The 14,388-nt window shown below is 40.0% G+C and overlaps 1 protein-coding gene across 2 annotated transcripts in view; it reads right to left on the reverse strand.

Moving 5' to 3' along the window:
* ZNF516 (zinc finger protein 516) overlaps positions 1 to 14,388 on the reverse strand; it is an 85,483-nt gene that overhangs the window by 36,256 nt on the left and 34,839 nt on the right. For both annotated transcript variants that reach the window (XM_075270741.1, XM_075270742.1), the window contains exon 2: positions 10,617 to 10,696. The gene's annotated coding sequence lies outside the window, so the exon portion shown is untranslated. The remainder of the gene's footprint in view (positions 1 to 10,616; positions 10,697 to 14,388) is intronic.

The following is a 14,388-nucleotide window of genomic DNA, read 5'->3' on the forward strand; positions in this document are numbered from 1 at the left end:
GAACAAGTCACTCCTACAGTTTCCTGGTCCACCATGCAGACAGATAGTGATGTAAATTGTGGGTGTCACCTCTGTCTGGACCATTTCCAGATGCTCAACAGAAGATAATTTAGTGTGCCCCTTATATATTCTACCATTGATAGCCACTGTTGCCTTAATTTGCATTGGTGCCGTGAACAAGAAACCTGGACTGCTACCAACTAGGACGGTATAGTCTTTAGCACAGAACAGGTTGCAGTATGGAGGCCTGGCAGTAAGTGCTTCATTTAGGGACACTGAAAGCTCAGTGACATGTACAAGACAATCTGAAGCCATGTGTTTCCTGGACTTGCAAATGGGAAGTTTCAGCAGGATAAAGTTTACCCACACATAGCAAGGTTTTCCTAGAAATGTCTTAACCAGATTTCAACATTTTTCTCGACTTGCCAGGCTGCCAGATTTAATGGCAATCAAGCATTTATGAAACAAGCTGGGGCAACAGTATCGGCAACCTATAGGTCTACTGGATCTACAAAGTCCCAATTGCAACATGTGTGGACAAACGTACCATAGAAAACCTGTATGCCTCCATGCCCAAATGTATGTCACCTGGTATCTGGCTAGAAGCAGCATTACAGCCTACTTTCAATTGTACTTTTCCCCAATAAACTTATCTTCGCTACTATAATCGCTAATATGTATAGATGGAATTAAATGAAACCTTACATGTATCATCATTACAACAACTCCTTCTTGGCGCTTTCATTTTTTTGTCAATGAATGCTTATAACTATTGCACATATATACATATATCTACAGATAACCAAAAGGCAACAAAAGCACCAATATAGATCTCAAAGAAATAAACAGTACACCATATTACATTATGTATTTAGAGGTAGAAATCCAAAGCAATGAGTTCTGAAACTCTTAAACATTACCAAACCAAAGAAAAACATTGCAGAAGTGACTCCAGTCATGCGGTGCGGTGATTTTACAATCTGTTTTAACACATAAATAATACTTGTGCTCTGAACACCGATCCTACCACACAGGAAAACTGCTTGAAAGTAGAAAACAATGGAAATATTGAAACGCAAACAGCAAAGAACAGCAACATTTGTAACGTAGAAGTGACATTTAACACTATCCTGTACACAAGAGCTTCCCAATTTCAAGGTTTGCTGTATTCCAGCAGCTAACATGACCTAGATATTACTCATGTGTCTACCTGCAAAGACTGCATAAAAATCACCCACACGGGAAAGATGACAAATCAGTGCAGTAATTCATGACAAACACATTATGCAACGTCATTTCAATCCTATAGTTTCCGATGCCTATAATTATGATGCAGGTTGGACTGGCTGCAGTAATAACCAATAATATCTTACTCGTATATAATAAGGACAATAACATCTAAATATATATGCATGCCTACACACAAAGATAAAAAGAAGGTATGGCTGCTTTCATTCTGCATGTAAAATCTATTGTGTCAATCTAAAGCATTTTTCCCTACAGAGACTCCAGCCGGCATTTGTACATTGCAGAGCGGCATATATAGAGCGTTAATCATGGTCTGTTGCTAATGCACTCTACATCACAAACACAATCCCTTGTCTCCTGGTAAATTTGCAAAGTATTAATGTGAGCAGCTTTGCAGTACATTGCTAGGAGACAGATAAGGATCCTAGAAGACTTGTGCAGTCACTGACATGAACACATCAGTAAACTAGACAAAAAAAATAAATAAATTAGAGATTTAGTTGGAGTTTTTCTACACATTTAATTTGATTTTTAATACTAGCTTGAGCAAGAAACATACAAGTCTTTACATGAAATACATATAAGGGCATCCATGTAGATTACTAGGCCATAGGGCACAGAGCGCAGCCACAGGTATGCATCTCATAGGGATTGATGGGCCATCAGCATCTGGCAGGGAGCCACAAGGCAGATCTGGAAGCACTTTAACACCTTCATTGTTTACACAGGTACAGAGATAAGTCTGTAGTGCAACCAAGCACGTCTGTGAAGGTTGGCTACAATTGTATTGTATAGTTCTACATAAGTGAGGGGCAGACATAAGCTGATGTGTGCTTAAAGGGGTTCTCTCTCCAATGCACGTTTTCCTCGATCTTTAGTAAAGGGGGAAAACTTGATCAGTGGGGGTCCAAATGGTCAGCCCATCTCCAGTGCTCCCACTGAAATGAATGGAGCAAAAGCCCCAGGGTCTGAGTGTGTAGGCTCCCACTTATCTGAAAATTACTCACCATGCTATAGATGGAGGATAATTTGTTTTAGTTGAAATGCCCCTTTTAAAAAGTTTTTTTCTGGGCTAAGAATACTAATTATCTATATGACAGCCGGGGACCCCGCTGATCAGCTGTTCTCATAAACTGCTATAGGGAGAACAGAGCCAGGGCCAAAGCACCCAACTTAGACAGATCTATATTGTCTCAGCCCAACTCCCACTTCTACCCTTTTATAAATTGCTGACACTCATAGAAGCTACAAAACTCCTCTAATTCATGAATAAAATGATTGTAAATATATGGAAAACTCTGCAGCTAATTAAATAATGATAATTGAAAGATATAATTAATAGTCATTTTCTTTTGCAGCCAAGGACTGATTCTAACTTTTTGGTCACTCCACCCAAAACTTGTCCCAAATCTGACTCTGCCGCCCTAAACAGAGCTGGAAGCGGATAGCTGTGTTCTTCTAGTAGTAGCTTTGCTGAGTTGTTACAGATCATCTCCCATACAAGTGAATGTAACTCAGCACAGCCACTACATGAAGACCACAGCTACATCTGCTTCTGACTCCGGTGAGAACAGCTAATGGGTGGGGGGTCCTATGAACCAAACACCCACCAATCTGATATTGATGACCTATCCTATTGGTAGTAGTATAGAGAGTGTACAGATCTATAGCAATGAGGGTGCTGTTATTGGATGCTACAACTCACTTTGTCATATCTGATCTACACCAACTGCTAATAAGAAGAGGAAGTGTCTAAGGTAAAAAATAGCTCAGCCAAGAAAGAGGCAGACCATGCAATCTTGCTGGAGTGTTGAAGTAAAAATAAGAGGTGGAACATTAACCAGTGCTTCATTAGTAACTACAAAATTTCAGAGCTTCATAACATGGGTTTCCATAGCAGAGAACTACACAAAAGCTAAAGATTACAGTGGGAAGTCCCAAGCATCAGCTGGATGAACATACAGCATGTTACCAGTGACATCTACTGCAGTGGAAACAAATGGAGTGAGACACCACAATTCACCATTTGGCTGGATGACACGAAATAAATAAGTAAAAAAAAAATAAATATTATATATATATATATATATATATATATATATATATATATATATATATATATATATATATATATATATAATATTTTATTATTTATTTATTTTTTTTTTATATATTTTTTTTTTAGATTAAACTATTCAGAGCCCTCCTTTCAAATCTTTGTAGTGGGGTCACTATGGTTCTCAGTCCAATCATTATTTTAGCAAAATGGCCACCAGATCTCCAGAACACTGTACGCACACTGTCCAAAGGTATGTTTTAGTTTGGTGTAAAGGAACAATGTCCTTGACTCCCTCTCAAGCACACTGTACACCTTTGGAATGAAACCTAGTGTGTTGACTGTGAGCCAAACCAAGTCCTCTAACATTAGAGCCTGACCTCACAAACACTCTTTTGGCTAAATGAGCGTACGGTCTCAGACACTGCAAAATCTTGTGAAAAACCTTTCCTGAAGAGTAGAAGATGTTTTAGTCACAAGCAGGCTTCCTACAAGATATTAACATCCAGAGTTTGGAATATTGACAGCAATATTAGAAGAGGTTTCTCCCACTTCACATTATTATTCCATTACAGTGCAAAGAAAGACATCAGAACACTTTCTGCAAACAAATGTCCAAATCTCCACACTCATAAGGAGTCCTGTATGAAAGAATGCAGGCACTCACTAGTAGCTACAAGAGTCACATATTTACCCTGGTTTTATCTTCTAATACAAAAGTGCTTTCAGGTCTACCTACAGAAAGCCGGCATTACAAAACATATAATAATGGCTGACTCTCTCCAGCCTCAGGGGACCGGAACAGGGGACAATGACAAGCTCATTGCTAAATGCATTTCTTAGGAAGCACCAGCTATTGAGGCTTCGCTGCCCACTCATTCTTTATCCTATGATTTTAACCAATGTACCTTGTTCAGCTGCAGAACTGAAGACCGCCATTAATCACACAAGTAAGGAAAAACAACTAAAACCAGAAGCCAAAAAGTTGAAAACCACTGTATGCCGAACAACCAAGAATAGAACAATGACAAAAATAGTGGACTCAAAGAAACAGCTTTCTAGATGAATGGGTGCCATTCTTTTAGCATCATGCAGATATTTATACAGATGTAAAGAACATGGACTTGAGTTCTGCTAAACTTGTACAAAGCACCTTTAACATCCCTGGCCAGTCTGAAAGCGACACCATTAATTTATGGTATAACAAAGGTTCTTTAATACAGCAGGCGCTGCTTCTACTACACAAGTAAATCCCGTTACACAACGAATAAGCTTGGATTACTGAATGACCTCGTGATCAAATGCAAGAGGCAAGGAAACTTTCAGAACACTTCTAGAAAAATCATATTCATCATATGAAAACAGTCAGTCCCACCACGCCATGAGCAAAGACATAACTAGACAGTCTATATGGCATTAATAGGCAGCTTAAATGCTCAATAACTTTTCAGAAGGTTTTACATACATAAATAGCAAATCAAAGAAATTCTTCAACTGAGTTCATCTGAAAAGCACGCCTTTGTCCAGTGACAACGCTAGGTGTATACTAGCATGCGGCTGGCCATTGTTCTAAGGTTTCCAAACTGAATTCCCTGAACCAACAAGCCAGGCGTGCAGGTTTCAGGGGACATTGCACCGGCACACATAAGCCTTAGAGGACACATTCTGTCTTTCCTTTTCTCTCCGAAATCTAAACTAATTAAGTGCACAGTGTATGAGGCCAGAAGCAAACAACACTATGTAATGTATAGTAGCTTTGCTGCACTACTGCAGCTCAGCTCCCACTCCCAGTTTTTGGCCACTGTATGAGAATTTACACTTCAGCCTCATTTCCTCAAGTGTATTTATTTCCCATATAGGATCCAAGATTACAGATAATATACAGACCCATCATTTTCTATGGGCCCAATCACAGAGTATTTGCAGCAATGCCCATTCATTCAAGTGTATAGGTCTGTGAAAATCACAGATCGCACATAGATCCCAATTTATGTGCCATCTGTTCAGTTTTCAATTCCACGTCCACTGCACAGTGTCCTGTACATGGGGCCTTCGAGGTCATTCACAAGACAAAGCTGGGCTGCATCTATCTACCAGCCTGAACTCTATGTCAGGAGATGGATTCCTAGTATCATCTATGATACCAAACACAGTCCTGTGATCGCCACTGACTAGCATTTCACCAGGAGGAAGGTACAATGCTAGGAGTCAGACATCTGGACAAGTGTTCAGGTTGGTGAATACGCCACACACAAGGATAAAACTCTGTAGTGTAAATGACCACTTAAGCTGGGCTTACACACATCTTTTTTGCTGCATGCAGTTTCTAGTAGCATAGAAATGAGCTAAACATGACTTCAAATGGTCATTACATTGAGAAAAAAAATAGTTATTTTAAGTGTTTCTTCATATATTTTACTCTTCTACATTTACACATCCCAGATATTAAAAACTGGAAAAGGAAAATCCTATGCCTACTGGAGTAAAATATTTCTATTTATACAAGTGCATTTTTTATTTTTTTGCTTATAATAAGTGTTATTCAAGATTGTTTTCCCAACGTGTGTTTGGAACGGGCAGAGGTTATTCTGCAGACAGAAACTTTGAAATACATATTTGCATTTCATAATGGGAAGGAAAAGTGTCTTATTCCCAGGCAGAGATAGAAATGAAATACCAGTCATAGTGAAAATAAAGAAAAATGTCAAACTTGTGCTAAAGCAGAAAGCCCCAAAACGGCCATTATGATTTACATATTAAAATCTTTGGGCCCCTTCACACGGCGTATACGCTGGCTGATTGTGAATGTGTAAATGTTCCGAATCAGCAGCGTTTAAATCAGATCCCATTGCTTTCTATGGGAGCCGGCATACGTGCACTCCCCATAGAAATGAACGGGCTGCTTTTTTCCATTCATTTCTATGGGGAGCGCACGTATGCCGGCTCCCATAGAAAGCAATGGGATCTGTTTTAAACGCCGCTGATTCGGAACGTTTACACATTCACAATCAGCCAGCGTATACTCCGTGTGAAGGGGCTCTTAAAGGGTTTTTTTGTGTAGTTAAAAGTTTTCCACACTAATGACCTATCCACAGGTAGTTTATCAGTAAGTGATCTTGGAGGATCCAGCAAGAAGACTCTGCACAGCAATTCCGGCAGCCTCCAGATGCGGAAATTTGCTGTACTGGATGGGAAGTGAGTGCTCCTATAGTAGTACTATTCAAAGTAGGAAAAATCTATTTGTTGCCAAAAAAAGACCTTTAATGACTTGTTACCAATCAGATTCAGAAAGTTAAAAGGGGTTTCCAGAAAAACATTTCTTTGCAAGGAGGCCAGGGAAGACTCCCACAAAGATCCAGTCCTACTGCCCTGGGGTCTTGTTTTGGCAAAAGTCCCCATCACATGTAACCGCCGAGGCCAAACAAGTGACCTGTGATGACCCGTACCCATTCCTTAGGCAACTGAAAGACCCCAAATCAGCAGGAGTGGACCATGATGGGAGAAGCAGGAGCACCAGGAACAGGCGAGTATAGCTGCACTTTTTTTTTTTTTTTTTTTTTTTTTTAACCTTCCCTGACCCATATATATATTTTTTTTTTATTTTTTTTTTTATTTTTTTTGCCAGATGAAAGAAATGCTGCAACTCTGATTTCTCATTATTGATGATCAACCCCAAAGACTGTTCAGCGATAATAGACCAATAAGGATGTGAAACCTGGCAACCCCCAAGAATCAGCTGTTCTCATACGCTAATTCACAGAAAATGGAGCAGAAAGCAGACAGCTTTGTTTTCTGAGTAGTGGCTGAACAGAGTCACTGCAGCTTAGCTTAGGCCTGGTTCACATCTGCGTTCGATACTTCATAATTCTGCTCTGCCGTTCCATTGATATTCCGGTTTTTCCAGGTATGCAAATGAGTCTCCAAGCAGCACAGGGGGCATCCCCTGTGCTGCGTGAAGACTCTCCAGCTTCTTAAACTGTGCCTCTCTGCCGCATCTTCATCGCCAAGCCGAGCCAGCATTCGGGATGGAAATCCTGTGCGTGCTCACTTGGCTCTGCCATTGGGCTTGGGGCAGAGCCGACTGTGCATGTCTGTTCGCCCATTTTACTGTGGCCGCTTACAGGAACAGTATGCTCGTGTAAGCGGCCACAGTAAAATGGCCGAATAGTAAAATGCAGTGACTCTGTAATTTCCATCCGGAACGCAGGCTCGACCCAGTGATGACGACTCGGAAGATGCAGCGGAGAGGCACAGCTGAAGAAGATGGAGCCGTCGCTGGAAAGCAGCACAGGGGACGCCCATTATGTTGTCTGGAGACTCATTTGCATACCGGGAAAAACTGAATATTAACAGAACGGCGGCGCAAAGCAAAATTATAAAGGTAGGGGACAAATAGACTTTAAGACTATTCCGACGTGGTATTACCTCAAAAGGGGATTCTAATGATTGAGTCTCTGCATTAAGAAAAAAAACTGAATAAAAAAAAAAAAAACCTGACACCTTATGTTGTTGAAAAACAGTGTCTTTAGTTGGATATTTTGCTGCAGTCTATAAAATAAGCCACTACCAGAGGGGTTAGGCAACAATTTGGCTCACGGTTTAGTGCAGATATGCACGCTCAGCCAAGTTTGTTTGTTTGCGGTCCCACTGGTGAAACAGTTGTGTTAGAAAGAAGTAGTGTTTGGGCCAAAAGCTTTTGCATGAACATGCTTAAGCACAACATTAGATGGGCCTTGAACGTATCAGGCTCAGCAATGTGGCAATATTTATCTTCAGGGAAAAGGACACTACAAGGACACAGTCTATAGTAATGCCTAAGAATTTAGAATGGGAAGATAAAAGCGCCTGTAGACTTATGGCCATACAGTGTAGAGCTGAACTGCTGAGACCCTTGGGAATGTAACATAGGGAAAGGAAAGCGATATAAGGAAAGTCTTCTAAGACCACTTTATTCCTTTAAACCGGTATGTGATAAATGTACAGTAGAGTACAGTTAAGAAAAAAAAAAAATGTAAGGAAATGTAGAATTTAACAAGGCCAATGGAGGAAATACAGAAGAAAAAATTCTAGGATTAAAAATGCTAAAAGCATCTGTCCGAAATATAGCAGCCTGAAGTGACCCTCTCCACTCTCCCTCATTATCTCTTCTTGCCCCACAGCCGTACACCATACACATTGAGAAGCAGGGAACAGCTCTCAATAGAGAAACAAGGGAAAGAGTGAAAACAAATGAAGCATTTCACAGAAAGCCAAAATATGCTAATAAAGTATACTACAAAATGTATTAAATATAAAAGCTGCAAGAAAAATCAAAAGTTGCCTGAAAGTTTAGCTATGCTTAAAACACAGATCACAAAGCCTAACCAGCAGAGACTCTCAAGCAACAGAATTTGCGGCAAGATCGAGCAGGACGATTATTTTTTCAGTGTCCTGCTGCAATCTCTGAATTCCACTGAAAACAATGGGAGGTAGAATCTAGGCAGAAATGGACACGCAATCAGGGGTGGAAACTGCCCCCTAATCCACAGGAAATTCCTCCGTGAGAACTTACCCTAACATATTTAAAGGTTTTAGACATGCTATCACACCTTTCCAAGGATATACAGACAAGGTTCTTTAAGCCTCTCATGATAGCTTTTAAGTTTCCGACTGGATTTGGATTTGGATTTTATTTTATTTTTCATTTCATTTGGACACCAAGGTCCCAGAGTCTGGAGGAAGAGCAGAGAGGCCACTGTTCACAATCCAAGCTGCTTGAGGTCTAGTGTGGAGTTTCTACAATCAGTGGTGGTTTGGGGAGCCATGTTATCTGCTGGTGTAGGTCCACTGTGTTTTATCAAGACCAAAGTCAGAATAGCCGTCTACCAGGAAATTCTAGAGCACTTCATGCTTCCCAATGCTGAAAGGCTTTTTGGAGATGGAATTTTCATTTTCCAACAGGACTTGGCACCTGTCTACACAGCCAAAAGTACCAAGACCTGGTTTAATAACCACAGTATTACTGTGCTTGATTGGCCAGCAAACTCGTCTCACCTTAACCCTATAGAGAATCTATGAGATATTGTCAAAAGGAAGATGAGAGACACCAGACCCAACAAAGCAGATGAGCTGAAGACTGCTATCATATAACCTGGGCTTCCATAACACCTCTGCAGTGAAACAGGCTGAGCCCTCCATGCCACATTACCGAATTGATGCAGTCATTCATGTAAAAGGAGCCTCGACCAAGTATTGAAGGTATTTACCGGACAGACTTTTCATTTGGCCAACATTTCTGTGCTAAATAATTTTTTTTTTTTTACAATTAGTTTTATATAATATTCTAATTTTCTGAGATAATGACTTTTGGGTTTTCCTTGGATGTAAGCCCATAAGCATCAACACTTGAAAAAGTGAAACCCATATATTATATTACAGAGTGAGCTTTTCCAATTGAATTACTAAAAAAAAGGGAGCGCCCTCTATTGGATGTCTTGACTGAGACTCTGTCTTCCTAATTACATCATGGAAGACAGACTTGCACATTCTCAGTCAGCGGCCTCTATTGGTGTGCATACTTGAGGCACTAGCTTCCTAATTACATCATGGAAGTCAGATTTGCATATTCTTCCCATGTTCCTTTGCACAGTGGAGTGCTCATGGCTTAAAAGACTCCACACACCTATATGGTGGTCTCTCCTTATGGAGTAACTACTGTATATCCCCTCAACCCTGTCTAAGCCTCTCACCTCTGCCAGATCAGTCCTCTCTACGCCAAGCTGATGAGATGCAAATACATCGAAACGGCTGTCCTTGACTGAGAAGACTGTACCTGGTATAATCCCGACATCATTGCAAAAAAAGGCCTCTGAGAAGGTCAGCATGATGTTAAAGGGAGCGCCCTCTATTGGATGTCTTGACTGAGACTCTGTCTTCCTAAGTACATCATGGAAGATAGACTTGGACATTCTCAGTCAGCGCCCTCTATTGGTGTGCATACTTGAGGCACTGGCTTCCTAATTACATCATGGAAGTCAGATTTGCATATTCTTCCCATAAAGAAAAAAAAAAAAAAAATATATATATATATATATATATATATATATATATATATATATATATATATATATATATATATATATATATACACACACACATATACATATACACACACACACACACACACCTATATGTATATTATACATACACGCGGTAAATAAATAGAAAGTCTATGAGTCTGTGATATTACTAAAATAAACAGTCCATGTTTGTCAAACATACAGTTGCTGGAAGCATTTGTTATAGTTGGTATGCTGGATGCTTGTAGACTGACCTTGGATTGAAACACTGACTGTCTCTGTCCATCTCCACACTTATATTGGCCCTACTGCCATACTGCGACTGCAAGAAATCCTGCAACAGAGTTGAAATAAAACACAATGTTAGTTTAATTCATATCCATTATTAATTTCAAATTTTTTAAAGAAATCAATTTATTTAAAACCATTTAGTGAAATATATCACTGGTTTCTAACCGGTCTTCATTTTCAATGTAGTTTTTATTCCATTTTTCTGTATACAATTATGGGGGCTGTCCTTTTGCCTGAGCTTTTCCTTTGCCTTGTTATCAGCATAGGCAGCAATAGTCTTGGGAGGAGAAACAGAGAAGTTGACCTATTATCAGTAGTGGATGCAAGGACAGCTCAGTGGCATTCTCTATAGAGGTGTTCGTTTCTATTTTAATCCTTCCCATCTTGTCTGAAATGTGAATAAAATGACTTCTAGGAAGAAAACCCTTACAGAATTGTCAAGTGTCAGTCTATTATTATGCTTAGTGGCCAGAGTAAAAATTGCACAATATAGTATTTTTTCTTTAAATTTAGATATTTATTAAAAATATATATGTTAAATATGTTTAAACAAACTTTGCACCAATGTTTGAATTCTGACTTACTCTTTAAACAATGAGAACTGCTGCAATTAAATTGTGTAAAGGGGTTGTGCCATGTTTGCAATTTAACCCCATCCACAGCACAGGGAAAAGATGTAGACCAGACCATGGGGTCAGGCCACTGAAACATCTACCAGTCATCGGAATGGGGGCAATTCAACTCTATGGAGTCTGATTGCAAATCTCTATACTCTGCTTCCCACCAGGAAACCCCGAAGAATAAACAAAGGCGGCACTCACCTGTGTGAACACTGCTGCATTCAGAAGGGGATACAAAAGGAACCCAGTGCTTATGATCAGTGGGGGGTCCCAACAATAGTCCCTGCAGAACTAAAACTTTTTTTTTTTTTAAATGTAGATTGTAAGCCCCACATAGAGCTCACAATGTACATTTTTTTCCCTATCAGTATGTCTTTTTGGAGTATGGGATGGAAATCCATGCAGACACGGGGAGAACATACAAACTCCTTGCAGATGGTTTTTTGCCCTTGGCAGGATTTGAACCGAGGACTCCAGCACTGCAAGGCTGCAGTGGTAACCACTGAGCCACCGTGTGGCCCCCAGAACTAAAACTTTTACCCTGTCCCGTGGATTGGGGGATAATGTGTAAATGCAGCACAACCGCTTTAAAAGCAATATGGAGATTTAGGCTCTAAATGCCTTTCAATGATCTTTCTCTAGGTTTTAGGCTTAGGGACTCAGAAAAATGGAAACCCAATCTGCTTAAAAAGCAGTTACCTGCGGAAACCCGCAAACCTCAGACTATAATGTGGTCCATCGGCTTTCTGCCCAAATAATGAAGAGAGAAAAGTCCTGCTTGCATTTTTCAAGCGGATTCGGGGATGTACCTAAAAAGGTATCAGTCTAGGTTACAGAAACCAAGTCTGGAAACAACAAAGTATCGTCTCACAGGTGGGACCTGCATCTATCTCCAAGGCAAGGTCCCCTAACTCACACACACACACACACACCTTACCATTCATTCTTCACCTGGAAGTGGTAGTCAACTCAGAAGGTGGGACAGTGGTCAAGAGAAAAGCGATCAAATTAAGTAATACTTGCGATATTAAAGTAGTGTCAGACAATCTGCCTCTCATCATTATATACAACAGCACAATAAATTCACAACTCCTTCATAAATGGTTGAAAGCCATGGCCAGTCAGAAGCTGTAAAGATCCTCTAACTCATTAAAAAAAAAAATATATATATATATATATATATATATATATATATATATTATTTATATTGAAATCTAATTAATAATGGGTTATGGTCTCTAGATTTTAAGGACACATTGAGCCAGGGTTTTATACTGACTGCCAGATTTGGAGTGGGGAAGGAATTTTTTTCCCCTGAAATAGGGCAATTGGCATGAGCCTCACTGGGTTTTTTGCCTTCCCCTAGATCAACACTGTAGGGATTGTAGGGTTATAGGTTGGACTTGATGGACTCATGTCTTTATCCAACCTCATCTACTATGTAACTATATGTAAGTCAGTAACTTCTTTCAGACAAATCAGACTCCACTGCCCTGAGCAAAACACAGACCAATAAATAGGTAGCAGATCAACAAAAGGCAAAAAAATAAAGTTAGAGTTTTCCAATGTCTTACACAGTACAGATAAAGTGTGGATGGAATCGTCACCATACAGCTCAGTTTACATTTTAGGGGCTATACAGGTCATATATATTTAAAGCATCAAGACATGGCACAGTGTTATAAACAGAAGAGATTCACAGGCATAAAATGCTCGGCATATCTGTGTCACCCTGCAGTTGTTCATTTCTTTTATTAAATACTGGAAGCTGGATAGAAGGAGCACTTCTCTGTCTGCATGTGTGTAGCTGCCATAAATGTGAGACTCATTTTGCTTGTACATAGTTAAAAATAACTAAATGACATCCATAAGTTTTACAATTGATCAGTCTCCTCGTAATTATTGCTTTTCAGAAGTAAATCCCCTGGAGGGGAGAAATGCAGCTGCCACAGATCAAGATGCACTAAAGAGCTATGGAGTAAAAAGGGAACGGATTCCTGGGAGCTACAGACAAATAGGGAAAGCTAAAGTCATGTCTACCATGATAATAATAATAATAATAATAATCATAATCTCAATATATAAACAAATGCTTACCAGCTAGCAAAAGAAGCATTAGTGCAGATAAATACCAAGTAAGGAGCATTATCATAGCGTAATAAGTTATTTATTTCATCACATTAGGCAAATGGAAATTTTCTAGTCAATTGTAAAGCATGTACATAAGCAGAAACACACAACAGGATTCACCTTAAACTTAGTAACGGCAAAATGCCAAGTGTTCAGGCACATGCTACCCTGGTAAACTAAGGCTGGGTTCACACGGGGGCTTTTTGAACCAGATTTTGACGTGGAGGGCGCCTCAGAATCTGGTTCAAAAAACAGCTAGCCGCCACTGGATGCCTGTGCAGTGCATATAGTGCACTGGCGTTCAGTCGCGGCATTCCACTCCAGATTAGGCCCAAATGAACGGGCCTAGTTGGGAGGGAGTGTCGCACCGGGTGCCCCTGGCTGAATATGCTGTGGAATTAGCCTTAAGAAAGGGCATGTTTTTTGTTTGTTCCCGCTCATGGAAAAAGGTACCCATTAAATTCAATGGGAGGCGTTTTTTGGTACGGATTTTGATGCGGATTCTGCATCAAAATCCAGACCAAAAACCCCCATTTGAACCCAGCCTGTGGGTATATTCACACAGTTTTTTGCAGACAGATTTTAACACGAAATCCGCCTCAAAATCCGCCTGTAAAAATGGCCCTCATTGATTTCAATGAGAGCTGCTCGCTTCTTTTTTCCGCTAGCTAGTAGCGGAGAAAAAAAGCGACATGACCTATCTTGCTGTGGATTCTGAGTAGTCTGCGTCTCGAGACACGCTCTTATTTAGGCCCATTCATTCGAGCCTAATGAGGAGCAGGATGCCCCAGGATACCCTAAATCTAACGTTTCTTGGTGTAGATTACCTATAGTGAATGACATCACATGGTGGTTATAGGGCAGCAAAATATCGCTCCATGGTCGCTACATAAAACCACAACCTGTTATTACATTTTCCTGCATTTTTTTTAAACCTAAAAACAAAGTTTGGTTTATACTTTATGTAGAATATTTTAGTAAACCA

This window comes from Leptodactylus fuscus, chromosome 4 (assembly GCF_031893055.1).
Source record: "Leptodactylus fuscus isolate aLepFus1 chromosome 4, aLepFus1.hap2, whole genome shotgun sequence".
Taxonomy (NCBI): Eukaryota; Metazoa; Chordata; class Amphibia; order Anura; family Leptodactylidae; genus Leptodactylus; species Leptodactylus fuscus.